We start from the raw sequence: 26,670 nt of genomic DNA on the forward strand, positions 1-26,670 counted from the left end.
CTGTGTCTCCTCTACTTGAATGCCCTGCTTTCCTCTCAAACTCATTGTATCCAAATCCAAATCTCCAATTCTCTCAGTTCAGAATTTAGGCTGGATTCTCCACTTCTCACATTTTGTTTAAAACCCCTTTTTCATCAGTCTTATCTAGATATTTCATATGACATTCAGTGGCAAGAAGCTCACTGCCTTCTGAAGCAGCCAACTCCACTTCTAAGCAACTCAACATTTAGACACTTCTATATATTGAGCCTACAACTGCCTCTCTCTCCCTTAAACTCACTATTTGCTGGTTCCCACCACTGGGATCACATGTAGCAGGTCCTCCACTTCCTTTCTGACAGCTGTTCATAGATTCACAGGAACCAAGTTACCCTGTGTCTTCTTATTCTTTCTTTCATTCCATTAAAAGTTTTGCTTCTTTTTACTCTCCTGATCATCATTTTAAAAAACCTTGTGTCTAGAAATGGTACTGACAGCCTGTAGTTTTTTCATTCATTGACCAACTAACTCATTCATCCAACATGTGCCCAGGGATCAGAGGCTAAAGAAATGAAGTGATTGTTTCAGGATCTTACAGATACTAAGCTTTTTTCAGACTCTAGATTGTGTTCCTTCACTGTACCACAGCTGCCTCAGCATGGAAGCAGTGGTCTTGGAATCCAGTCAGCCTTGAAAGTAGCAGAAGCTCCCTGACTTTAATGGAATTTCCCCCCTCTGAGCTTTTCCTTAATCTGTCTGAAGATTTTGCAGTCCCGTCTCCTTCTTCCTCCTCTCAGATCATCAGGTCGTGCATGCAGTCTAGTCACTTCAATGTCAACCATGTCCTTACAGGTCTAGATCTTTTTTCCTCAAGGCTTCCAAGACAGGCTGTAACTGGACTAATCGCTATTTCTATTGACAACATAAAGCATTAGCTCAGGACTAGGAAATACATGAGTTCCTAAGAGAGTGAATTCGAAGGAATGTCACATGTACAGGTGGTTAGACAGAAGCTCCGTGAGGGTAGAGATTGTGCCCAAGTTTTTCATTTACACTGCAAAGCTCATATTCATAATGGCTGCTACTACTAGCTGCTATTGCTAAATGATAACATAGGAGCATTTCCTGTGTCAGGCATTTAGCAGTGTGTGAGAGTTATGATAGCTCCAGTTATGACCTCAGCAACACCTGGTCGTGTCCATTTTTGTAATTACAATTGTCCCTTGGTACCTGTGGGTATTGGTTCCAGGACCCCTGTATGCAAATATGCCATTTTATAAAAAGGACTCAAATGCTCAAGTCCTTTTTATAAAATGGCATATTTGCATATAACCTAAGCACACCCTCATATATACTTTAAATTATCTCTAGATTACTTTAAACATCTAATACAATGTAAATGCTGGGAGAACAGTTGTTACAGAGGAAAGAAAAAAAATCTGTACATGTTCAGTACAGATGCGACCAGCATAGGCCTAACCAGATAGTACATTTTAGCAAAAATGTAGTTTTTTCTTTTCTGAATATTTTCCATCATAGTTCGTTGAACCCACAGATGTGGAACTTGCAAATAAGAAGGGCCAATTTTAGTCATGCTTGTGGGTGTAAAGTGGTATCTCATTGTGGTTTTAATTTTCATTTCTAGTGACTAATGATGCTAAACATCTTTTCATATGCTTATTTGACATTCTTTTATCTTCTTTAGTGAAGTCTTTGTTCAAATGTTTTGGTCATGTATACTGGGCTTTTTGGCTTTTTACTGGATTGTAATAGCTCTTTGAATATTCTGTTTACAATTCTTTTGTCAAACATAGTTTTGCAAATATTTCCTCCTAGTACATGGCTTGTCTTTTCATTTTTTAAAAGTGCCTTTCGAAGAGCAAATGTTTTAATTTCGAAGAAATCCAGTTATTCAAGTTTTTTTGTTTGTTTTATAATTTGTGCTTTTTGTGTCTTATTTAAGATACAAAATCTATGGTCACTTAGGTATTCCCTATCTTTATTGCTGAAGCGGTATAATTAGTCATGAAACTAGCCATGTTAGTCTTCCAAATTTGTTCTTCATTTTGTTTGGCTACCTTAAATCATTGGCATTTCATACAAATTTTAGAAAAATTTGTCACATTTTTCATAAAAGCCTGCAGAGATTTTGTTTGAGATGGCAATGAATCTCCAGATCAATCAGGAGAAAATTTACATCTTAATAATATTGTCTTATGACCTATAATTATGGCTTAGTTCTCTTTAGATTTTTTTAACTTCCCTCCAGCTATATTTTGAGTTTTTCAGTATATATAATATGCACATCTTTTCTAACACTTATCCCTAAGTCATTCATAATTTCAGATGCTCATATAAATAGCATTTAGATTTTTAAATTTATGACTGTACTTTGAAAGTATATAAAATACCATTAAATTTTATATATTGCTTGTTTCCCACAACTGTGCACTTTCTGTATCAACTAAGATGACCATATGGCTCTGTAATGATATCCCCTCTTTCATTCTTATTAGCAACTTAATGTGGATTTTTTGTTTATATATGTTCTTACAAATATATATTGTCTTATTGCATGCATGTGTTTTTAATTTATGTAAATGATATTGTATTATTAATCTTATTCTCTTCTTACTTTTTGTACCTAAGAGTATGCTATTACAATTAATTTATATTTCTTCTGACTGCTGCATAATATGCAGTGGTGATATCTCATACATTTTACCTGTGCACTCTCTGAATAATAATCTACCATGTTACTTCCCACTCCCCTACTCCACAAATAATACTGCACTGAACATTCTTGTACATCTTCTCTGGAATTTGCTTTTTATGGGGATGCATACCCAGGAGCTCAATAGCTGAATTAATAAAATATGCACATACATAATTTGACTAAGTGGTGGGGAATGTTCTCTAGATTGGCTCTCCCACCTCACAGTTCTGCCAGCCTGAGAGGTATAAGGAATCCTGAAAAACATTGCCGTGATCCAGTTTTCTAATTTTTATTGGTGTAAATTATGTAAGGTGATATATCACTGTGGTTTAACCTGAATGTCTCTGATTACTAAGGATTTGGAGCAACTCTCCATTTACTTTTTGTCTTTTTGGATTTTCTTCTTCTGAAAATTGTTTATGTGTATCATTTGCTCACTTTTTTCTTGAGTTTTCTCTTTCTTGTTGATCTGCAGGAGCTCCTTGTATCTTCCAAATGTCAAATTTTTTTTGTCAGTTTCGACATTGTGAATATCTTTAATCCTGACTTTTATTTATTTATTTGCTCTATTTTTTGAACAGAAATCTTATTTATGTAGCAGAATGAAATTCATCTTTTTTTCCTTATTGCTTACCTTCTTTTTTTTTTTAACATTTTATTGAGAAATTCTTTCCTATTTCTAAGTCATAAGGTATTCTACATTTCTATTAACTTTATATTTTTTGTATCCTTCTACTAACTTTATTATCTTATTACCTTCATATTTTTATCTTTCACATTTGTGCTTTTAATCTACATGACACCACCTCTATATGTGGTATTTAGTAATGGATCCAGTTTTCCTCTTCTACTTGTGAGGAGCTAATTTTCTCAACACAACTTACTTAACAATCTGCATTGAACTGATCCATCAGGTTACTTGAATTGTATGTTAAGTTTATACATTTATAATCTATCTGTCTATCTATCTATCTATCTATCTATCTATCTATTATCTATATTATCTATCTATTATCTATCTGTCTATTATCTATCTATTATCTATCTATCTACCTATATACCTACCTACCTAATCTATCATCTGTGAGGGGCCTAGCAGAACACAAAAGGCAATCCCAAATGCAGTAACTAAGGAGAGCTCAATGAAGGACTAGCAGGTTAAGGAAACCAATAAGGGCAGGTAGAGCACTCAGGAAGCAACAATGAGGAAGCTCTTATCCTCCACTTTATAGTTCCTCCCAAAGACATAAAGAAGCCAGGGAATGGAGTGACTATCAAAACCCAGAGAAGACTGTAGCTGGTGTTCTGGTCTTTGGAAGATGAATGCAGCTTGGATCTACCTGCAGCCTGGCAGAGAGAAAGCTAGGGCATAACTCTCCCCTCTCTCCTTTTCTTTCCAACCTCTCTCTGGTGCCTCTCAACGGCCAAATTCAACCAGGAGTCACAGGGCAAGGGAGTATAGATAATGCAATGCAGGGAGGCCAACTTCTTGGAACAAGAGTAGAAGAGGGTGAAGACAGGATCCGGAAGGGCAAACAGCAACCACACATGTGAGTGTCTCTGGGCTCTCTGTTCTATACCAAAGGCATATTTGTCTATCTGTTCTTGGGCCAGTACTAGAGTGTGCTTGTTACCATGGTTTTGTAGCATGTCAATATCTGGGAAGGTGATTTCTCATCTCTTCATTTTTCTTTTTTTAATTTGTAAAGTCTTTAGGTTAAATGTATTTGTATTTCTCCAAGTGCATTTTAGAATAAGTGTATTGAGTTATCAAAAAATCAACTGGAATTTTGATTGTCCTTGTATTAAATGTTTATATTGATTTCAGAGAAGGGACATGTTTTTAATATTAAGTCAGCCCATCTATGAATAGGAATATCTCTGTACTTATTCAGATTATCTTCTATGTCCTATATTAGCATTGTATTTTTTTACATAGTGGTCTATTGTATTCTTCGTTTAATTCTTAGATACTTTCTACGTTGTTGCTACTATGAACTGTGCACATATTTAGTGAGTGCCTTGTGTGTTCAAGTCCTGTGCTTGGTGTTAAGGATACAGTAGTGAACATGGTCCCTGGTCTCATGGAGCCGGCACCGCAAAGATAGACATCACACATGTAAACACACAAATAAACGACCACACATTGTGAAGAGTGTGCTGAAGCAAAGGCCCAGCTTTTCACCCTGGCCCTCTGCCTTTCTCAGTACTCTGTTTCACTGTTCTTACAGAGAGCCTGACCAGATGTCAGGAAACCACAATTTCCAGTCCTGGATCTTATTCTATCTGGACAGTTTGTTCATCTTCAGGATGGGCTAGGCAATCTTTTAGGACTCATCCAGCACCACCCATTTTTCTCCCTCCATCCCTCCCTCGCTTTTCCCTCCCTCCCTCCTTTCCTTCTTTCTCCCATGATTGAGTGTGAAAGAAATAAAAGTATTGCTTGTGGAAGAGAAACTACTCTTTCTAGTTTTAAGTGCTATGGGGATAGTCAGGCCAAATGCCCACAGCAGAATCCATGCTCAAGATGGATAATTTAGAGATACACTTAAAGTCACGATGTGAATGAGTCCGCTTAAAAAGAGTATGTAAAATAAGAAAAGAGTCAAACTAAGAATAGAACAGGAAGACTGAGCCATTTAAAGAGAGGAAAATTAGAGAGAGGAAAAGTTCTTTCAGAACTGCCATAGGTTTAGTTTTATGAGGCAAAGACTTTTAATCTCCTATGAAGGTACTTTGGAAGGAAGTATAATGAATGATTCATAATCAATCTTTTGGAATCCTTTTTACGTTATCCTCACTCAAGAATAAAATGGTCAAGATAATGACCTTCTGTCATTTCAAAAGTATAGCACAGACTTCTGATTTTGTTAACAAGATATTGGAGCAAGCCACTTTATTGCTCATTGCCTCAGTTTCCCCATCTATAAAGTGGGCATAATAAAACGTATTTGATGAGGCTATGGTGAACATAAAATTCAATTCTAGGAAAGTAAGAAACTTATGTAGAATTAGGAAATCTTATTGTATCATTCTATAATAATACCAAGGGTTACATTTGTTTTCTGTCCTTGACCATTTTTCCCCCATCCGGTGACTAACTTTTTTGTAAACTAGTGTTTATTCCGTTCTCACATATCTCTTCCTTTTGCCTCAACTCCTCTGGGTTCCCCACGCCCAGCAGTTGGGAGATCAGAAAGACACCATCTGCCGATTAATAAACAGACATGTATTCGTTAATGACTTGATTGGATCAGGGTGTCTCTTGATGTCCCCATTCTGAATGTGCAAACATTCCACCACATACTCACTTATCTAAGGTCACACCCAGAGGCTCTGTGGCTATGATGAATCACATCTGAGCTGACCACTTTTCCCGGAATCCATGGGCTGCAGCGTACATGAGTTCAGCCAAAGTGGACACCTGCCACCTACTCAGGACAGGACTGGCTCCTGGTGATCACATCTTCACAGAGTGTACTTGGGGCCCGATCGCCGAGGGTTGAAGATCATGAGTGGAGCTTCTTCTATTGAGCACCTTCTGCATGCTCAATACTCTGGTGTGTGTGTGTGTGTGTGTGTGTGTGTGTGTGTGTGTGTGTGTGGTGGAATTAGAATAAATCAAAAGACCTGGGTCCTAGCTCCTCGGAAGGAAAGAGGACAGCAGGGGATGATGACAGGTTTGAGATCGAAACTTTAGTCATTTCATGGGCAGGTCATTATTTATCTAGGTCAGATTGGGATCTAGCATCCCACGACTTCCCCCAAATAAATTAAAACTCTGCCTAAAGATCCAAAAATGTCTCAAGTCCCTCCGAGCTTATTGACTTCCGTTGGCTCCCATCTCACTCTGAAGCGTGTTTATTTCTCTGGGACTTGCAGGCTCTCATGTTCACAGGGCTTGGCCACAGCTTTGGCCTGTCCCCCTCTAAGTGGAGATGAAGAGCTGCAGATTGATCTGGGCTCCACAGCCATCTTCCTAGCATTCTTTATTCCCCAGCTGGGTGTCCCGGAGACATGGAGACATTAATAGATGAAGAGTGGATTGTTTGCTTTTTTTTTTTTTTAAGAGATGCTGAAGAAACAGAATGAAGTGCAAAGCCAAGAGGAGTGAGTTGTCCCATTGCCTGAAAGTTTATGGGCATAAAAAGTCCTATTGTGAGAAGGGCACCCGCAACTGATTAGTTCACGTGGCATGTCCATTTTCCAGAAGGGATGCTCAGGCCCTCAAATTTAAAAGCATTTGTCCAAAGTCTTATAGAAAATCAGTGACATAAGCTTGAGATTAAAATCCATGTGTTCTTTATCTTAGTCTGAGCCTCACCCCATACTGCAGGGAGGACTTAGGACAGCCTAAGAAGGAGGATGGGTGGCCCAGCATGGCCAGGCACACAGCTGGGCAGGCCAGGACAGAGCCTGGCACTTGTGGTCATCTCTTCAGAGCCTGCACATTACTCACTGGTCACTCAGGCCAATCTTCCCTTGCTTTCTATTTTAGCCTTTTCTCCTGGGAGGCTGGGCTTTTTAGTATTACCATCGACACAAGAGGGCCGATGTAGCAACTAGGGGCTGCGTCAGTTGGCATGTCTGACCTCTGCAGGCCAGCTCTAAAGGAGAATGACCTCTCCATAATCACCATAAAAGCAGAGTCTGAAAGCCAGTGGGTCATAGGTAGATACTGGTGCTGTGGATGGAACATGGACTTCAGAGTTAGATCAAAATTCAGAAGCCAGTTCTATCAATTCTTAGTTATACCAGCTTATATGCAAGCTACTTTCTGAGCCTCAGTTTCTGAATTTGATTCTCATACTAACACTTGTGAAGAAAGCGTATTTAAAAACTAAGAATTAGAGGCATGGAATGGCTGCTTCAATTTAATACTAATCATATGAGGGGTAGGTCATGGCAGATTTGGCCCTCATTCTGTACCAGGCACTGTATATTAATAATCCTCACGCCAGCTCTGTGAGGGAGATGATGTGTTTGTCCCATTTTATGGATGAGGAAACTGAGGCTTGAAGAGAGCAGACACTTTTTTGGTATCTCGTGTGTTCTTCCTGTATTTCCTAAGGTAGGCAAGAAAATCCTTCCCACTTTACAGGGGAGAAGTTGAGGTGTAGCGAGGAAGATAAACAGTGTACCTGGAGTTACCCAATAAGGAGTCGGTGGAGGAGCTAGGCCTGAGTCCATGTCTCCTGGCTCCCAGCTCAGGGTTCTCTCACTGCTCACACTTGCTGGGCTCCGCCAAGCCCCAGGGCATTCTGCCCTGGAGTGGTGCTCTCCCAGGCTAGCCTCGCCCCTCCCAAGCACTGCCCTTATCCCCTGCCAGACTAAACCTTGTTGCCCAACTCATGGGAGGGAGCCAAGCCTGGCAGCCTTTGGTGGGCATCCAAGTGGAGCTGCTCTTTCCTGTGCTGAGGCTAGCGTGTGGCATGGCTTCATCATCCAAATATGTCCTGCCAGACAGGCCTCAGCTGCTGGCCAGCAGGGCACTTGGCGGCCGGAGAAAGCCTGGTGTTAACCAGCCGACATAAATCATGGCTCTGGTTAAGAGGAAGTACGGCCATTCTCTGGCAGGCAAGGGATGAGAGGTGGGGAAGGATGGCAGGGTAGGAACCTCCCATCGGAAGGGGTTGAGTCTTTCAAGGGCCCAGTGACCTTAGCAAGTGTTCGATCTCTCTGGTTCTCTCCATCCATCTGAAGAGTTAAGAGGCTGCATCCAATGATCTCCAATAGTTCATGCCAAATTGTAGAGCTTCTTGGTGTGTGTGTGTGTGTGTGTATGTGTGTGTGTGTGTGTGAGAGAGAGAGAGAGAGAGAGAGAGAGAGAGAGAGAGAGAAAGAGAGAGAGAGACGACAGAGATAGAGATAAAGATAGAGACAGAGACAGAGACAGAGACAGAGAGGTTGCTTTTTCCTCTCTGCTTGAAGTACCATGAGGGCTTAATCTCATTGTATTCTGTATGGGGGGCCGAGTGTCTATCATCAGACTTAGGGAGGTAAGGAAAGTCCTCCCCATGAACAAATGATCTCCCAAGGGCTGCTTTGATGTCTAGAACCTTTGTAGCAGAAGGCTTAGATTCTTCTTGGGACAGAGCAAGGTCCTCTGGGAGGAAAGGGCTTCCCAGCTAACCTGGGTCACTCATTGACAGGTAGGTAGGAAGTTGCTTGTCAGGGTCTGTTCTAAGAGCAGACTTCAGTCAGAATCGATAGTCAGCTGTGCTGAAGTGAACTTTGGAAATGTTTAGTAAGTTTCAAGACAAATGATACCAACCTTACAACTTCTGACTTGCTGAGCATGCATGTACCTAACCACTTGTGCATTTATTAGGACGTTCACTCACGCACTCGGTATTTACGAAGCACTAGCCATGTGCCAAACACTGTACTAGACACTAGGAATATCAATGAATCTGACTCCATCTTTGCCTTATTCAAAATCATGGTCTGTGGCTAAGGACATGCATTGGAAAAGTTGATGACAATATCAGGTGATAAATCCTTTACCAAAGATATGTGCAAGATCCTGTGAGTATAGAAGTCAGGAGCTCTGACTTAGGCAGGGATTGGGGGTGACAGGGGCTTCTCAGAGAAGGTGGCACCAACAGTGCCTTAGAGAATGAGTTGAAAATCTTGGAAAAGACAGATTAGAGGAGAGAACATGATCAAGGACTGGACAGAAATACTAACGGGATGCCATGGTCAGAGAATGGCAGAACAGCAGAGTTCTGTATAGTTTGAGGGAAGATGGTCTAGTGGAACAAAGGCCAGAATTGAGGCTGAGGCTTGGATGACTCAAACAATATGCCAGGTGGGGAGACTTAGTTTGTTCCAGTGGATTTTCACAGCAGTTCTCATCACCGCCCGCCACCACCCCCGACCTGCCCATGCATCAGAAACACCTAGAGAGATTATATAAAATACAAGTAGTTCCCACCCCTGAAATCCTGGTTTAGTTGGCCTGATGGGGACCAGGAATCTGAATTTTTAAACTAGCTCCCTAAGTCATTCTGAGGTAGCTAGCTAACAGCCTCACATTTATTAAAAATGTAAAATGCCGATAAATGTAATGGAGACAAAGCCTAAGAGAGAGACAAAGAATGCTGAGGAGGGAGAATGGCCCAATTTTAAATAGTGCAGTCAGGAAAGAGAAGACCTAAAGGAGAGATGGAGGGAGCCATGGGAAAATCTGGAGGAAGACCACTCTGGGTGCCAAAGACAGCAGGTGCAAAGGCCCTGAACGAGGAGGCCAATGCCACTGGAAGATAGGAGACGAGGTCCGAGAGGCAATGGGGTAGGTGGGTTGTGTAGGATTTATACCCTGGCCATCAGAACTGTGGATTTACTCCAACTGACCCAACATCTAGTGAAGAAACAGGCTGGGAGAAGGAACACTTTAGTAGATGCATCTTCTCTGTGTCCCTCTTTTGCACAGGACTCTGAATGAGGCTGTGTGGCTGTGTGGTGTAGAGGAGCATAGAGATGAATGGGATACAGGCTCTATTTCCCCAAGGATCCCAACTTGGAGGGAGAGGCCCGGGCTCATGCAGTCCTTTCCAATGGAAGGCAGGCTGCAATCCATGCTTCTATCCTGATTCCAACTATAACAGAAATAGCAGGCACCGTTTGAGGGGGTTGCGGAGAAAGGTGGGCACGTGACCGCGCAGACTGTAACTGAGCAGCACCGCGAAGGGTGGGTAGGACTTCATCAGGCACAGCAGGAAGCACTGCCTGACAGAAAGAGAGCAAGTGTGTGGCTGAGATGGAGCCAAAATAGATGTCTGTGGTTTGGGGGAGGCAGCTGGAGAGTGTGGGGTCAGCGAGTCCTTCCGTCCTTCGTTTCAAGTCTGGCTCAGCCTTGAAATTTGAGACCAACAGGGGGCACATGACTTTACCTCTTTGAGTCTCTCTGGTCTCATTTTCCCCATCTTTCCCAGAAGGTTACTCCCTCCTCTGAATATTGGCTGTGAAATAATATATGTGGATGTGCCTACCAGCCCGGGGCTTGGTGTGGAAATGAGTACGTGCTCAGGAAGTGGGTCTCACATTGCCCTGATGATGGGTAGAGCCCTCTCCTTGCAGCACCAGGCTGCCTCCATCAACTGCAGGAGGAGCCAGAAAGCCAGGTGGTAAGGGCAGGAGAGTGTGATTTGGTCTGTTTTCCTCTCCACATATAACATCACTTTCTGACTTTATGGAAGCCATTGTGGGGCAGGGTGTCTCCTAACAGTTCCCTGAAACAATTCGCACTGCCCATCCCATTGGCCATTGTGCCCTAGGTCTCAACTATGCCTTGCAAGCGGCGTCATCGTGCGAGCATGGGAAGGGGGCAGCAACTGGCAGTGAAGGAGGAGGCATGAGTTCTCTGTGTATTTTCTCTGTCCATCATGCTGACTTCTGCGGCCAAGCCAAGGACCCGCAGACCTCTGAGGAACCTAGCATAACAAGGTGAGCTGTGAGCTGCCGAGCAGGCTGAGGAGCTGGATGGGCATGCTCCCCTTACTTCTGTGTAAAGGGGTCCGAGGTGACATTGGGCATTTGGCCCATACCCTCTGCCCTGCCAGAGCTCCCAGCTTGGCTATACCCTAGCACTACCCATTAGGCTCAGCCTGGCCTAGACCTCTTCTAACATGATTTAGGTTGCTGAGGAGCAGGGCTGGGCTGGGGAAGGGTAAGCTCACACATACAGGTTAACCCTGCCAAGGACGTGATCTGCCACGCAAGGAGCATTTCTGAGTTAGATGCAAGTCCTTGGATCATTCATTCTTTCCACAAAACTTTCCTGAAGTATCTTGGGTACCGTTCCCCAATGCTGTACCACCAGCACCGGTGATAACGAGGTAAGTCAGACCTAGTTCCTGACCTGGACACACTAGCCAGCCACCTGGAAGGTGGGGCAGAAAGTGAGACCTATAATCACAGCTGTGCTCAAGTACCCAAGGAAGACACTAAGCCCTGGGACTGCAGGGAGCAAGAGATGAATTCTAGGCCAAGAAACAAAACACTCTTGGTCAAACAGTCATTCATTTTTTCATTCACTCAGCCTGGGCCCTGGGGGGATGGGATAACTTATACTGTTTCTGAAAATCTCAGAACTGGTGAGGAGGTAGGGATCAGCAGGCCCACATTCAACTCAGGCAATTAAAGAGAGAGTGGCAGGGAACTGAGGGGTGGGGGAGCAACTGTTTCTGGGGGAAGAAGTTTGGGGGGTGGGTGAGGAGGCAGCTCATTGGAGGAGTGGGTGTTTCACTTAGGCCTTGAGGAAGGGAAAACCTTTGACTATTTAGAGATACAAAAATGGTCTCCAGGTGCCCTGGCATTATTCTTATTTAAATTATCTAGATCTTATTTGAACGGAAATATCGGTTTCAAAAATACTCATTTTTATTTACTAGTCCTCACAAACTTTCTATTATTTGATCAGAGAAATAAATTAATCAAATAAGAGTGGGTCATTTTTCAGACCACACGTCTTGAGTTCTGGTCCAGAAGTAACATCTCTGTGCTCAGACTCACATAGCTGGGGTCTAGTTTGACCCTAATTTAACTCAGCCACAATGTGTCTTCAAGAAAGGTTCTGTCCTCTGTCAGAGTGGGGCGGTGATGGGGAGAAAGATAAAACAGGGGTGAGAGGTCCCAGGTCCGCTTACCAGGTGGAAGGAGGGGGTGACCTTAATATTCTCAGCTTGAAATGACCCAGGGCCCAAGAAAGGAAGTTCAAGGATTGGGACAGTTTGGCAATATTAGTGGTTAAGAACAAAAGACTTTGATTCGGTTATAGCTGGGTTAGATCCTTTGCTCAGATGCATGTGTCCTTGGGCCAGATAATTAACATGCGTCTTGTACATTTTCTTGTAGGACTATTGAGGCCATTATATGAGTTAATATAAAACACCCATCTTGTCTCTGGCACTTAATAAGGACTCGAGGAAAGGCTGCTGATAAAGTAGGAGTCGTAGTTATAGCCCTGGGATCCTGCGGTGAATATGACTTTTGGGACTAGAACCTTCACAGCCCTAAGATCCTGTTACCACCAGGGCTGTCACCCAGGCCTCCTTCACTACTTCTAATTCACACACCTGAGCAGGTGCAATCAGAGGCTACAAGCTGATATGCTCAAAAATCATAAAAAATAAGAATGAAGATGATGTCAGACCTAGGGTTACCACTGTGGGAAGGTATGAGCCCTCAGACCCCTTCAAAGCTAGCAGTATCTCTTTGGTCGCATACTTTAGAAGAGACCCAGAGTCTGTCTACCTCCAGCCCAGGGGCACTGCCCCTTGAAAAGGCCCCCTCTTCTCATCTTCATTCTACTGGTTCTATCCATTGCCCCTGAATGGAAATGGAAGCTTAATTTTTCTCGCTTGAAGCCCTTCACACTCTGGGCTCTTGACAGGAAACACAGTTCAGCTTTAATTAGCCACAGCAAGCTCCCTGCATGAGCTTCTAGCATAGCCGGGGCACTTCAAAGATAAAGGCTTCTCCATTCTCTCTAATCACAGCTATTAATGAGCCAATTAAGGCTTTCTCTGGGGCTGAGGCAAGCAGCTCTCTTAGTACCTTGGGCACCCAACTCTGTCCTTATTGCCTGCCAGGAAGCTTCAGAATGACTGGGGTTGGGAGACCCATCTCTACAGCTTATCTGCTGTGAGCCTAGGATAGAACAGATGTCCTCTCTGAGCCACTGTCCACAACAGGGGAGGTTAACACTGTTTCTCCCAAGGAGCAATTATTTTAACAGGAATAATTCCAGATCGGTGGTTCTCAAACTTTAGCATGCTTCAGAATCGCCAGGAGGCCTTATTAAAACGCTTGACTGGGCTCTACCCTGAGTTTCTGACTCAGTTGGTCTGGGAGGGGAGGCATGAAAAATATTTGCATTTCTCACTTCTTCCCCAATGATGCTAATGCTGCTGGTTAGGGAACCATGTTTCAAAAAGCATCCCTCTAGACAGTTGTGAGATATACTTGAAAATTTTGATTGTACTCCCTTCTAGAAATGTCACTCCACCTCTTTCCTTCACTTGTGTCTCATCTGCCAGTTTCCAGGAGTCTCCCATCTGAGCTATCAACACTTGGACACAGCTATGTTTGTCACCATGTGGTGGCCTGTCAGTGTACAGCACTCCACGTGTGCTCAGTCCCGGGCAGAATTCTGCAACACCACTTTTTGCCTAATCTTGGTACTGAGATTCCAGGTCCTGACATTGGTATCGTTAAGTCTCCAGCATCTCCTTTGGGAGTGGAAATGAGTCAGGACTTCCTGATACCAGGGAGGACAGGGAGGATGCAGTTTTCAGTCTTCTTGTTGGATGCACTGCATAGTGGATGCTGGTAAGATGAAGATGTGCAGAAAGGACCGTTCAGGGCAGGGCACATGAGCAAATGGGTGATGGTAGGATAATGCATATGGTTTATGGGGGACCGGTTAGAATCCTCTGCTGATGGCCTAATTAAAGCCTGACTAAAGTCCCCCATGCTGCATGACAGACTTCTTCATTTTAACTCCTGCCTGCAGGGCCTGATGGCATGGCAAAGAGTCGCTCTGTGCTTCTAGCTTTAAAGACAGACTTTTGTGGTCAAATAAGATGGTAATGGTTCAGGAGCTTAGGATACTGGGTTTCAACTGGGGCTGTTGTCTCCCTGTCTAGACTCCTCAGCACGCTCACCCCCACCGAATATGCCTTTCTTCCTACCCTTCCATTCACGTCTGGTTCAGCCTTCACGTCACACCTTAAGCTCCTCAGAGAGCTTGTTTCTGAGCACTCCCGCTTTGGCAATCTTTGTGTTGTAGATAGTGTATCCCAAAGTGCATGCCCAGGGGTCTTGGGGGATGTCAGCAGCTGTGACTGAAGTGTTCCTTGGAGAGTGTTGGGGTAAGTCAAGTCAGCCAAGACGCTCCTTGGCAGGACTTCTCAGAACCTTGAATGTCCTACTGTGGCTTGGGAGACTCAAGAGGGATGCTTACTTAACAAGCACCATTTCCCAAACCGATTTTACCACAGAATGTTTTTTTATTTTTATTTTTTTCCAGAGAAGATCTTGTTTTAGTACAGAGGAGCTAAATAGGTGTCAGCGTCCAGCAGATTAGGGTTCCAGTTCTGGAAGGTCCACTTCTTTGAGCCTCAGGCTCTTCATCTGTGGAATGGAGATACTGGTCCTTACCCCGGAGGGCTGTTTTAAGGTTTCCGTGAGATGACACATGAGACGTACTCAGCCTAGGGCGAGGTATGCAGCACGGTCTCAGTAAATGTGTATTTTCTTCTCTCCTTTTTGTTTTTTTCTGGTGGAAGCTTAGAATCTGAGTCGAAAATGCGCTGTACCAAATAGCGTGCTGCAAAAATATAGCAGGTCCTCGAATAACGCTCCCTTCAATGCCATTTTGTTGTAATGTCGATGAGAGAAAACATTAATTCCCAGCCAGGGCCACTGTCTGTGTGGCGTTTGCATGTTCTCCCCATACCTGTGTGGGTTTTCTGCAGGGACTCGGGTTTCCTGCCATACCCCAAAGATGTACATGTTGGGTGAATTAGCATGACTGAATTGTCCCAGTATGAGTGAGTGAGTGAGTGAGTGAGTGCGTGTGTGAGTGCCCTTCAATGGAGCGGTGCCCCATCCAGGGTGTTTTTCCACCTCGTGCCCTGAGCTGCTGGGGATCGGCTCCAGCCACCCTTGACTCTGAACTGGAGTAACTGGGTTAGAAAAGAATGATCGTACTCGTTTTTATTCGTCTTTCTTAAATGTAGGGGTAGTTCACATTTATGTCAATGTTTCATATTAGAAGTATCTTGGAGATTTCTTTTGAAGTTTGGTGATGTTTTTGTGACCAGAAATATGCCAGAAGAACCTTTGTTGATATCAACTAGCCTGCGGTAAAATTGGTTTCATGATATGTCATTTTGCTGGAAGTCATAGTTTCCAAGAACCTATCAAAGACACTAAGTGAGGACTTACTGTACTTGGCCTATAAGGGTGAAGCAACTCTCAAAGAGACAGGATTGGAGGAATGAGATTGCACAAGGGACTGAGCCATACAAGCAGGCTTCCTGGAGGGAGCATGTCTTTTCTAGGTTAGATCCTGAAGCTAGTTCTCCAGCAAAAACCTGAGTTGGGGAACGTGGGAAAGGGAGGCCTTGAGACCTGCAGCTCTCTGTGAGCAAGCTACAGCAAGAATCCTTCCCTTTATTTTCCTTTTCCACCCTGGAGGCCCATTTCCCCATCAAATCCAGCCGACACAGTACTTGCCTTCCCCTCCCACGGTCTGAACTTGGCCAACGTCGTAAGTTCCAGAGGTGTGAGCCTCCAAGTGGGGCCCTCCTGGCTTGTGGAAATTCACTGGGCCCATAGAAGCCTGCTGTACTGATACCTCAGGAAGCTCAGGGCAAACAGGCCACCAGGATGTGGGTATTGGCCTGGATCTACCTATCTTAACCCTGGCCATAGGGAGTAGGGTGGGGAAAGGAGGAGGAGAATGATCAAGGTTGGGGAGGAAGCCACACTAGAGATTAACTCCCAGACTCTTATCACCCCTGCCTCCTGCCCCACCCCCAACCAATCATTTTAGGAGACCTCACTTTGAACCAGGCACATTTCCTCCTTAACTCATGTAATCGCCCAAACCATCATTATATTTCCCATTTTACTGTTGAGAAACAAAGACTCAGAGAGTCAGCTTTAAACCAAGTTCTTTCGATATGAAGTCCGAGCTCTTTCCACTGGTGCTGTGGAGCCGTTTATTTCACGTTGTGTCTTTCCTGTTTTGCCTGGCATGTACCCACTTCCAGAAAGCCTTCTGAGTGGTCATCCAAGGCCACACTTATCTCCTCTTCTCCTGAGCACATACAGTGGGACCACAACACATCTCTCAATAGTCCATGTTTCCAGAAAGGAAAAGACTGTGACGACGTTTTATATTGTACCCCTAGTACAGTATAAGTGTACTAGGCACAGCACAGTAATATGCTGGCACAGCACACATATTAGTCTCTGTTGGGAGAAGGAATGAAGTATATTTCTAAGAGTACATGGACATATCAGGTGCTTTGCATTCCCCGTTTGTCCTGAGTTACCCAGCATCTTCTAACCAGTTTGTAAGTCTTCACCCTTCCTTATACCACACAGGGCTGGGCTCACAGATGCTCTCTGACACAGCTTTCCAGAGTGTCATCCATTTTCCCTTCCTGCAACTCAGCTCGTTTCCTATATTTCAGCAGGACCCCTAAATATTCATGAGCAGACCCCTGTGGCTGGAAACTCTCAGGAAGGGCCCTGTATGATCTCGACTACAACTCTCTTCCTCCTCATGAGCTGTGGTCCAGCACAATCGTGTCAGACCTGGGGCTTGCCCCTCCACCCGCTGAAGCCTGCTTCAATGATTAGTGAAGGTGCCAGGGAAATTGTAAAAATCATGTGACAGGTAAATGGCTGTTTCTGCAACTTTCTTAGGTTTCAAAGGGAGAACAGCTTGCTCCAGTATGTGGGCTGGGAATTCAGGCTTTGTAAGCACTTTCCAGAATGCACGGGGCACAGCAGACCCTTGCAGGAGTCTGCTTTTCCCCTCATGGAATCCAACTGGGCCTCTGGGCCTCAGGGCACTGAGACTGATCATAGAACGGGCTCCATTCAAACACTGTGGCTTTGTTCCCCTACATGAAGAGCAGACAAGCAAATGGGTTTTGAGCACAAAGAGAGCTAAGTAAACAGGTTGGAGGGTTCCAGAGCTGAAAAACACCTTATGTCACTAAGTCCAACCTTTTCACTTTCTGGTCAGGGAAACTAAGGCCCAGTGCAAGGTGGTTGCCTAGGGTCAAATAGCATCTTGGAGATGAAGCCATGGCTCTAGTGAACACATCAATATCTAAAGTCTTGGAAAAGTGAGTGGTAGTTGTCCATGAGGAATTGTCCAGAAGCTCGTCTTTGTATTGGCTGGTAAAAATACAACAGGTACGTGGGATTGGGCCTATCCCATCTGCGGATAAGGCTGGGCATGCCTGGTGAGGTGTATAAGGTCAGCGAAGGCTGGTTAGGACCCTTAGCTGATGCTAATCTACCAGCCTCTAGCCATCTGGCTCTGCCCCCTGGGTATCTAGATTCCCAGAGAACTCAGACAGACTACCTCCTAGAACAGAACTTGCCCTGGGCACCAAGTTGCCTTTGGCGTGGGGAGAGGAAAATTTATAGTTGCTAAATATCAAGTGTTTCAACAGGGTCCCACGAAATACCTGTGAAAGCATTTTCCACAGCTTGGTACTGGGGCTCCTACAGGTGGGTGGTCTTTATACAAATAATATATGGAGCAACTTTTATGCGCTAACAGCTTTAGTGTCTCCCTATTACCTACAAGAAATAGAGACTAAGCCCTTCCCGTGATGCTCAAGACCTTTATGTACTTATCTGTCTGACCTCTCACTTATCATCTCTGAAGATTTGTTGGTACATGCCATTCACGGCCATCATACTGAAAACACCATTCATGTTTCTGCCTCTGAATCTTTTTTAAAAACTGCCTGGAATGTTCTTTTCTCTTCCTCTCTCTGGAGGACTCCTCATCTCCACAACCCAACAACCCAGAGAAGTGCCATCTTCTCTGTTAGGTCTTCCTTCTCCCACTCCCCAGGCAATTGTACCTACAAAAAATATCTCAAACCTAACTCTTTTCACCATCTGCACTGCTATCTCTCGAGTCCAAGCCACCAACTTCTCTTGCCTGGTCTACTCTAGTAGGTTCCTAACCGTTCTCCCTGCTTCACATCTTATCCCATTACAAGCCATTCTCTATGCAGCAGTCAGGACAAGTTTTTGCACATCATAAATCAGATCCTATTACCTCAAACGGCTTCCCATTGCAGGCCTTACCATGGTTTGCATTATCTCCCCTTCTTGTCTTTCTAATGTCCCATCATCCATTTTCTGCCTTGTTTTCCATGTTCCAGCCACAGTGGCAACCTTCTTTTTCCTTGAACAAACCAAAGTTATTCAGGGACCTTTACCTTCCTATGTCTCTGGAAAGCTCCCTCCACCCCAAATGCGCACCCCCCCCCCCGCCCCCAGATCCTCTCTAGTTTGGCACTTTTCATAATTCAAGTCTTGGCTTAAATATCACTTCTTGGAGAGGTCTCCCCTGACCATTTGACCTAAAGTAGCCTCTATCGTACCCCCAGTTTTATTGTCTTTGCAGCAATCATCCCACTATCAAGTGATTTTATGTATTTATCTGTTCCTGTGTTAATTTTCCATGTCTCCTCCTGTAATACAAACTCAACGATAGCAGAAATGTCACCTATCTTTAGTGATGTATCCCCAGTGTATACAAGAGACCAGGGCCCACTGGGTACTTAATAAATAAACATCGATGAATGAGTGCCTTAAGTGGTACCCCAGCATACAAAGCATTATGAAAGAAGATCTCTGTGGGCTTTCTATAGGAAGGGAAACCTGGATGAGCCATTAAAAGATGGCATGATTTGTGTAGGTAGAGAGAATCAGACATGGTTATCCAGAAAGTGGGCTTGGCCAGCAGCATATGCTGAGTGGTTGGAAAGACAGAAGGTGTAAGAGGCAGAGAAGTTGGAACAGGGAGCCTGAGTGCTGAGCAGAGAAGGAGACAAGGTTAGCTCTGTGCCATGGCAAGAGGAGTGGAGGGGACGTTTGGGGCAAGAAGTGGGGCAGACTCTGGAGGCCCTTGCAGGCCAGAGAGGAAACCCCTTTTTCTTCATTCACCTAGGCACAATTTCCAGAGTCATTCCCTACAGCCTTACTTTGCACACACACAGTATTATTTCTAATTGAAAAGATAGACAATAACCATATGAACTTAAGGCATCATGTAACATCCTCATTGGCAAATAGAAGTGAGGCTCACCCCTGCTGGGGGAGAGCAGTGTCCATGCCAATACCAACACAGGATCTCAGAGAAGCCCGGGTAGAATTCATCTGAATGGACAGGAATAGCAAATTATAGTTTTTGCCTGCAAATGGGCTCAAATGGAATCCAGAAACAGGATCTTTGAATCCTAAACTTTAAGAACACACTGCTCTATGGGACCACAGAGGCTATCTAGTTGAACCTCCAATGCCCTATTGCCTCCTGTTCAAGGAGACCTCAGTCACTCCTCACACGCCTCCAGTGATAGAGAGCTCCCCACTCACATTGCTGGAAAGCTCTGATGCTCTGAAGGTCTGCCTCATATTGTGATCGATATAGTCTCCCTGGGACACTTTGGCTGGACTCAATGTGACTCTGGGACTGCCCATTCTGCCCCCAGGAAGCATGGCGGACACATGTAGCAGCCATCAGCCTCAAAGCCTCCTCGCCAGACCCCATGCTCTGGACCATTTCTCCTTGGTGTGTAGCTTCAGTCCCCTCCCTGCTCTTAAGTACCTCCTCTGGGCTTGTCCCAGTTTGTCACCACTCTTCTTCCATTGCTTTGGGGAAAGTCTCTAAAGGAGGGTGCCAGAGACTCTGGGAGTTCATCTCACACCCTTTTAACTCCTACTTAAAGACCATATGGCATTGCTGGTGGGAATTTAAAATGCTGCAGCCACTATGGAAAACAGCATGGTGGTTCCTCAAAAAATTAAATGTAGAATCGCTATATAATTCATCAATTCTACTTGTCAGAATATACCCGAACAAATCAAAGGCAGAGACTCGAACACTTGTATGCCAATGTTCATTACAGCCCTATTTATAGTAGCCAAAGGATGGAAGCAACCCAGATATCCATGAACAGATCAATGGATAAGCAAAACGTGGTACGTACTTATGGTGGGATATTATTCAGCCTTAAAAAGGAACGAAATTCCGACACCTGCTATGACATGATGTACCTTGAAAATAGTATGCTCAATAAGATAAATTAGATGCAAAAAGACAAATATTGTATGAGTCCACATAGATGAGGCACCTGGAAGAGACATAGAGACAGAAAGTAGAATAATGGTTACCAGGGGTTGGAGGAAGGGAAAGAGAGGGAGTTATTGTTTAATGAGTACGGAGTTTCTGTCTGGGAAGATAAAAAATTTCTAAAGATGGATGGGGGCACAACATTGTGAATGTATTTAACGTCACTGAATCGCACACTTAAAAATGGTTAAAATGGCAAATTTTATGTTATGTATATTTTACCACAATAAAAAAATATATTTTAAAAAAAGACCACATGTATCTATTCTCTATTCTCTGTCAAAGAGCAAAGAGCGGTCAAACGCCAGGCATTTGTAAAGTGCCTACTTAGTACAGGGACTGTCTGACATCAGGACAGGAATATAGAGACTCTCGTTGTTCATTTTGACAATAGAACTGAGGCTCGAAGAGGCTAAGTAGCTTGCTCAAGATTACAGGGACAAATTCAAGATTCGAATGTGAATGTCTGATTCCAGAGGCTGTGTTCTTAATTATAAAGCTTGACTACTTCTTGAAAGAAACTTGGGAAATGCTTAACAGCAAGAAAACACACATGTGTATGTGCATGTACACATGCACACGCCACACACACACAGGCACACCTCCTCTGAGTTAGTTTGCTGGGTTTGAAATATGTGCAAAGACTTCTTATAGAACTAAACAGTGATAAACTCCATTAGTGTGCAGCTTGTCTCTTGCTCACCTCGATTAATATTTGCTGAAAGAGTAAGTGTTGAGTGACCATCAGTGTGTCCTAAAGAAATCAGATTTCCTGGAGGAGATGGCATATCACCTGGATCCTGCAGTGTGGGGAGAAGGGAGGAAAGAAGATGTCAGCAGGTGCTTTGGAAGTCTCCCCTGACCTCCAGGCTAGGCTTGTGGGCACCTGAGCTCCATAGCCCTCCCTCCACCCCAGGCTTCCTTGCTGATAGCACCTGAGCCGAGCTCCTGAGTTCACTGTTTACTGCTCCCCTGGGTGGGCGCTCTTAGCAGACAGTACCCCAGTCGAACCCTCTCTGTGCCCAAATCCCAGCCAAGAGCTGGCACAGAATCAGTGTTCTGGGCTTTCTCACTGGACAGATGAACAAAGGGAGAGCTCTGGAAGAACCCTCCAGAGGAGTTCAACCTTGAAGAGCTCTCGTTCAATTCTCCTTATTTCCCTATAATTAGAACAAATTCCCTATTAGCTCAGTTTCCATTCCCGAAGGTGGAAGGAATTCAGGAAACTTCTCCTAAGATGCCGAGCCCATTCTCAGTCTGACTGTCTAGACGTATGACCGAGGCTGCCCTCCACGTGAGCTTGCAGAGTTAGTGGGGGCTGTAGCAGCAGCTGGCGCATGTTACCACGGTAGCTGGCAAGGCCTCCCTTCTGAGCTGAGGAGTCCCCACCCCGAGACAGCAGCCCTGGCTGCATGGCTGAGGCTCCCATCTGTCTGATAGTTACCTGTGCAGGTGAGGCCTGGGCTGCTGCTGCAAAGCACAACCTCAGGGTCACAATTCACATTAAATGCAAAGTGAAGGGGATTCTCTGAAGGTGTGTATTGCAATTATGCTGGGGCAGAGGTGAGGCTTTGGGACAGACCTGTGGTTGTGGCCATCTACCAGCTGTGTGTGAGCCTGCCTCGCTCAGAGCTAGCCTGCTGACCTCTCCGCTCTGTGGCCTGGATCCCCCACTGCCAATACTACCCAGTACTTAGACTTAATTTCTCTTGCCTCCAACTGAACAATATGGAGTAGAGGGAGGCATACAGGAAAGATCTGGGTTCAAACCTAAATAAGTCACATTAGCCATGTAATCCTGGAAAAGTGATTTCATCTTTTGGAGTTTCAGCCTTGTGACTTGTAAACTGGAGATAATAAAACCTACCTTCAGAGTTGTTAAGAGGATTAAATAAGATAATATTTATAAAGTATTTAGAATAGTGTCTGGCATATAATCAGTTTTCTATGTGTTTGTTCAATGAATACAAATTTATCTCAATACCCCAAGTATCAATCTTGGAACATGTGACTTTGAGTAAGTGCTATGCCCTCTCTAAGCCTCACTTTTCCATTTGTATAATGGAGGTGTATGACGCACCATTCTGAAAGTCTCCTCTGGCTTTAACATGCGAGGGCTGGAGAGCTCGTAACACTACACCCCACCATCCGTTCTCAACTGGCTCCAGTCTTGGCTGACTTTGTCCCCAGCTACCTTGACCCCTGGAGGATCTGGGCCTTCTGTGCTGTAGAACTCAGGCCCCTTGGAAATGCCAGGGCCAGGGTTTGTCAACATGGATTAATTCTGAGAAACGAGATAGCCAGGAGTGTCTCCAGAGAGGATGCTTATCCGGCCTGGTCACTGAGGGAGTGGCCTGAACTCGGCTGAACATTCCAATCAGCCAAGTAGCCTCGGGTGAGAATTTAGAGAAAAGGGCAGTGGGAAGCTAGTGCTGAGGTCTCTTAATCCCTGGGAATTTAAAGCCACCACCAAGTGGACTCCTAAATGAGTAGGGATTTGCTTCTCTGCCCAGTTTCAACAGACTGCTGTGGAGAGAAAGGTTTTAAATAGCAAAGGTGGCTTGGCTTGATTTGGCTGAGCTCACAATTGGACGCATTCCTCCTTTGGTTCCCAGGGCACAAAAATAGTCTGGTGGGGGAATGGAGGTGCCCTGGGAGAAAGGAGATGGCGGTCTTCTCAGGTATCCTCAGTAGGGTACAGAGGATGTGCCAAATAAATGTAGAGAGGGCCTCCCGGACCATCATGCGACATTTTATGGCTTAGTAGGCTTTAGAGTTTTCTTATGTAGTTCTCCTTGATGGAAAAACTGACTCCATCTAGGACCTGCTCAAGGTCGCTCTTAAGCAAATTAAGTCAATGGTAGAGCCAAGGCTGAGACTTGTGTCTCCAGGCCCTGAAGTTGGCTGAACCCTATTCTTTAGGCACACAGCTTCTGTTCCAACTATATAACCAGCATAAACCAGTGTGGTGCTTTGTTCTGTTCATTCACATTTACTGAGACTTTGCCATGTGTAGGTCCTGAGTAAGGCACCAGTATGTGTGGGTCTGGGATGGGACAGAGATGAGCCAGGCACCTTGCTGTCTTCTAGCTGTTAAGGCACGGACGTTAGCAGCCTGAGAAAAGATATTTTAGGAAGGAGAAGCCGAGGGAAGGGAGCACATCTGTCTGGGATGGAGATGGGGCTGGGGACTTGGAGCTGAAAAGCTGCTTCTGTTTTTCATTTTCTCGTTTTCACTGGTTTTATCTCCCCTGTTAGCCCAGGAGAGAGGGATTAAGCCTCCCCCCATTAGCTAGGGCACTCCCGCAGGCCCTGTCTCTAAGTCAGCTTCTCCTTCCTGAACACCCAGGCTTACTCTACTGAGCTTCCTTTTCATGGGCCTTCTAATTTGTCCCGGCCTGGCTGCTACCTGGCTCAGGTGAATCATCTCTCACATGCTGTGTTCCTGGGCTCCCGGGCTCCAGCGCACAGCTGTCTTATGCCTCCCACTCACTGCTGCTAGAATGGCCTTTTTGCACCAAGACAATCTTTAGGAACTGAGCATCGTGAGAACCTGATGTTGCTTCCAGTTTTCTTCAAGGCTGTCCTGCGACAGGTGCAGCCGGAATGGTTCTGGCAGCCCTAGAGTAGGACTAGTGGGAGGAACACATGGGACAGGTTGTTTCAGCATCAAGGAAGGCAGCACAGTGTGCCAGCCAGAGGGTCTAGTGCTGTGACAGGCTGCTGGGCTGGGGAAACGGAGGGAATGTGTTTCCCCCTTCTTGGGAGGTGTATGAACAGGGACTTGAGACACTGTTGTTGCCTGGACATTGTAGAAGGTGTTTAGGCATCAAACACAAGCACCAAATTTCAGACCAGGAATTAAGATTGTAAGCACTCAGTGCACAGTCTCTGTTTCCATGTCTGCATCCCTTCTTGGTCAAGGAGCAATTTGAGAGCTTTTGTGGTTGCAAACTAGCATGTGGAGCTGATTCATCTCAGCCTCCTTAGCCTTTAACACAGAATGCCCAGCACTTGCTAGTTTCAGAAGTGCTTGCAAAGGGAATGACTGATTTGTGAGCATCTGAGACCCAGAATGAGTCCAGGACTGGGTCTGACCTCTCCAGCTGAGGACTGATGGGGACTTGGCATGGAGAAAAGTCTCCCCTCTGGCTTCCAGTTTCTGAGAACTACCCCACTTCAAAGAACTTGAAGATAAGAAGAGCTTTCTGGGCTAAGTGAGATTTGGTCCTCCCCCAGCTTCCCCTCCCCTCACACCAAATGTGCACATGAAAATCTAGCTTTCTTATCTGTCTAGGCTCAGATTTGGCACCCTAGGGCTTGAAAGGCTGAGAGAGAGAGAGAGAGTGAGAGAGAGAGAGAGAGAGCGAGCAACTGATGTTTCATCCAGATGTCCTTAAAGGCCTCCAGCTGTGGACCATAGGATATTGCTCCTTCCGAGGTGCCAGCCCCAACTTCCACCTGTGTGAGGGTGTGTGGCTCTACTTGAATAGAAATTGAAGAAGGTGCACTAGAAATCAAATCTGGAATGCAGAGAATCCTAGTGAGAGCGACAGACCTGGTGGGAAGGATCTCAGGAGAAGATAGTATATAAGAGGACAAAGAGGGTAGACGTTGTCATCTTTGAAGGGGGAATTCCTTATTCAAGACGGAGCCCTTAACTCACACTCGATAAGTGGATGATTGGATGGCTGGAAGAATGGATGGTCCAAATGGATGGTGGTCCATTCAAGGACTTACTGGATGCTTCTTTAGACTGTGTGATAAGTCAGACTCAGTCTCTGCCCCCAAGTAGCTCACAATACACAGACAATGAGACCACAGTTGTAATCCAACTTGAAGACAGGCCTTGAAAGATGGAGAGGGTTGTGGCTACATGCTGAAGATAAGATTGAGCAGAATTCTCAGTGAGGTACAGAGGTCATTCCTCTGGAATATGAATGAGATGCTCTGAACATGTCATGAACCACTTCGAGGTGGAATTCAAAATGACTAAATATTTTGGTTGGTGTTAAGTTTATGCCTTCTTAAACTAGCTTTCAGCGTGGTTAACATAGAGTGAGCATAAAAGTTCATGAAAAGATTATGGAAGAGAATTAAAAATTGAGAAAACTGTATCTCTTAATGGTAGTTGATATGTGAATTGAAAACTTGAAGAGGAAGAATACTCTCAATACAGTCTTTTATTTAATACAATACCTATAAGGTTTGCTACACACTCTTTTCAGATAAGAATACTTGGGTTCGGGGAGGTTAAATAACTCATTCAAGGTCACACAGCCAAAGTGGCAGAGCTGGAAGTTGGTGCCATTGATCTCACTTGAAAGCCAGCTGATGTCTGTTATATCACATGGATCTTAAGATTTATCTCAGCAGAAGGACCCCTGGGTACAAGCCCTGGAACTCCAGAGCCCATGGAAACAAAGATTGAAAGTCTTACATCTGAACAAAGACCTAGAAGTAGGGAGGAGCAGAGAAGTAATTATTATTTAGCATGACTGAGGAAAGCCTTTGCTTAAGGGAGGAGAGCCGATGAGGCTAGGACGGGAGAGCAGGCCGGTTTATAGGGGGCTTTGAACACCAAACCTAGAGCTGCTCATACTTCCCAACGCGCCTTGTACAGAGCTAACATCTAGTAGCTATTTGTTGGAGATATTTATAAACCAACAAAATGCGAAAGAAGCTTGGTATGGTAGGGGGAGAAGAGGGAAGTTTGAGTTATTTGTATTCAGTTTCTGCTGTTGCTATAAACAGATAGGATAAGTATTTAAACGATGAGTAACAGCAACTTGACTACGTATTTCATGTCAGGCACTATTCTATGAACTTTATATAAATTAACTCACATATCCTCACAACAACCTTATGAGGTGGGTACCGCTGTGAACCATTTTACATAGGAGCAAATGGAGGCAGTAGTTGTACACCTCAGACAAATGACACATTCTCTGGGTCCAGTTTTTACATCCATAGTATAGAGAATTGGATTAAATAAAATCACTCACGTGAATGTGGCCAACACAAGTTGGTATGCAAGAAGTGTTTGTTGAATCTTAGTTTGACATGGATA

The 26,670-nt window shown here is 44.6% G+C and overlaps 1 protein-coding gene across 2 annotated transcripts in view; it reads left to right on the forward strand.

The window, feature by feature from the left end:
• LOC107514024 (selection and upkeep of intraepithelial T-cells protein 1) overlaps positions 1 to 26,670 on the forward strand; it is a 214,937-nt gene that overhangs the window by 10,247 nt on the left and 178,020 nt on the right. The gene's annotated exons all lie outside the window — the stretch shown is intronic.

Source organism: Rousettus aegyptiacus, unplaced genomic scaffold, assembly GCF_014176215.1.
Source record: "Rousettus aegyptiacus isolate mRouAeg1 unplaced genomic scaffold, mRouAeg1.p scaffold_m13_p_1, whole genome shotgun sequence".
Classification (NCBI taxonomy): Eukaryota; Metazoa; Chordata; class Mammalia; order Chiroptera; family Pteropodidae; genus Rousettus; species Rousettus aegyptiacus.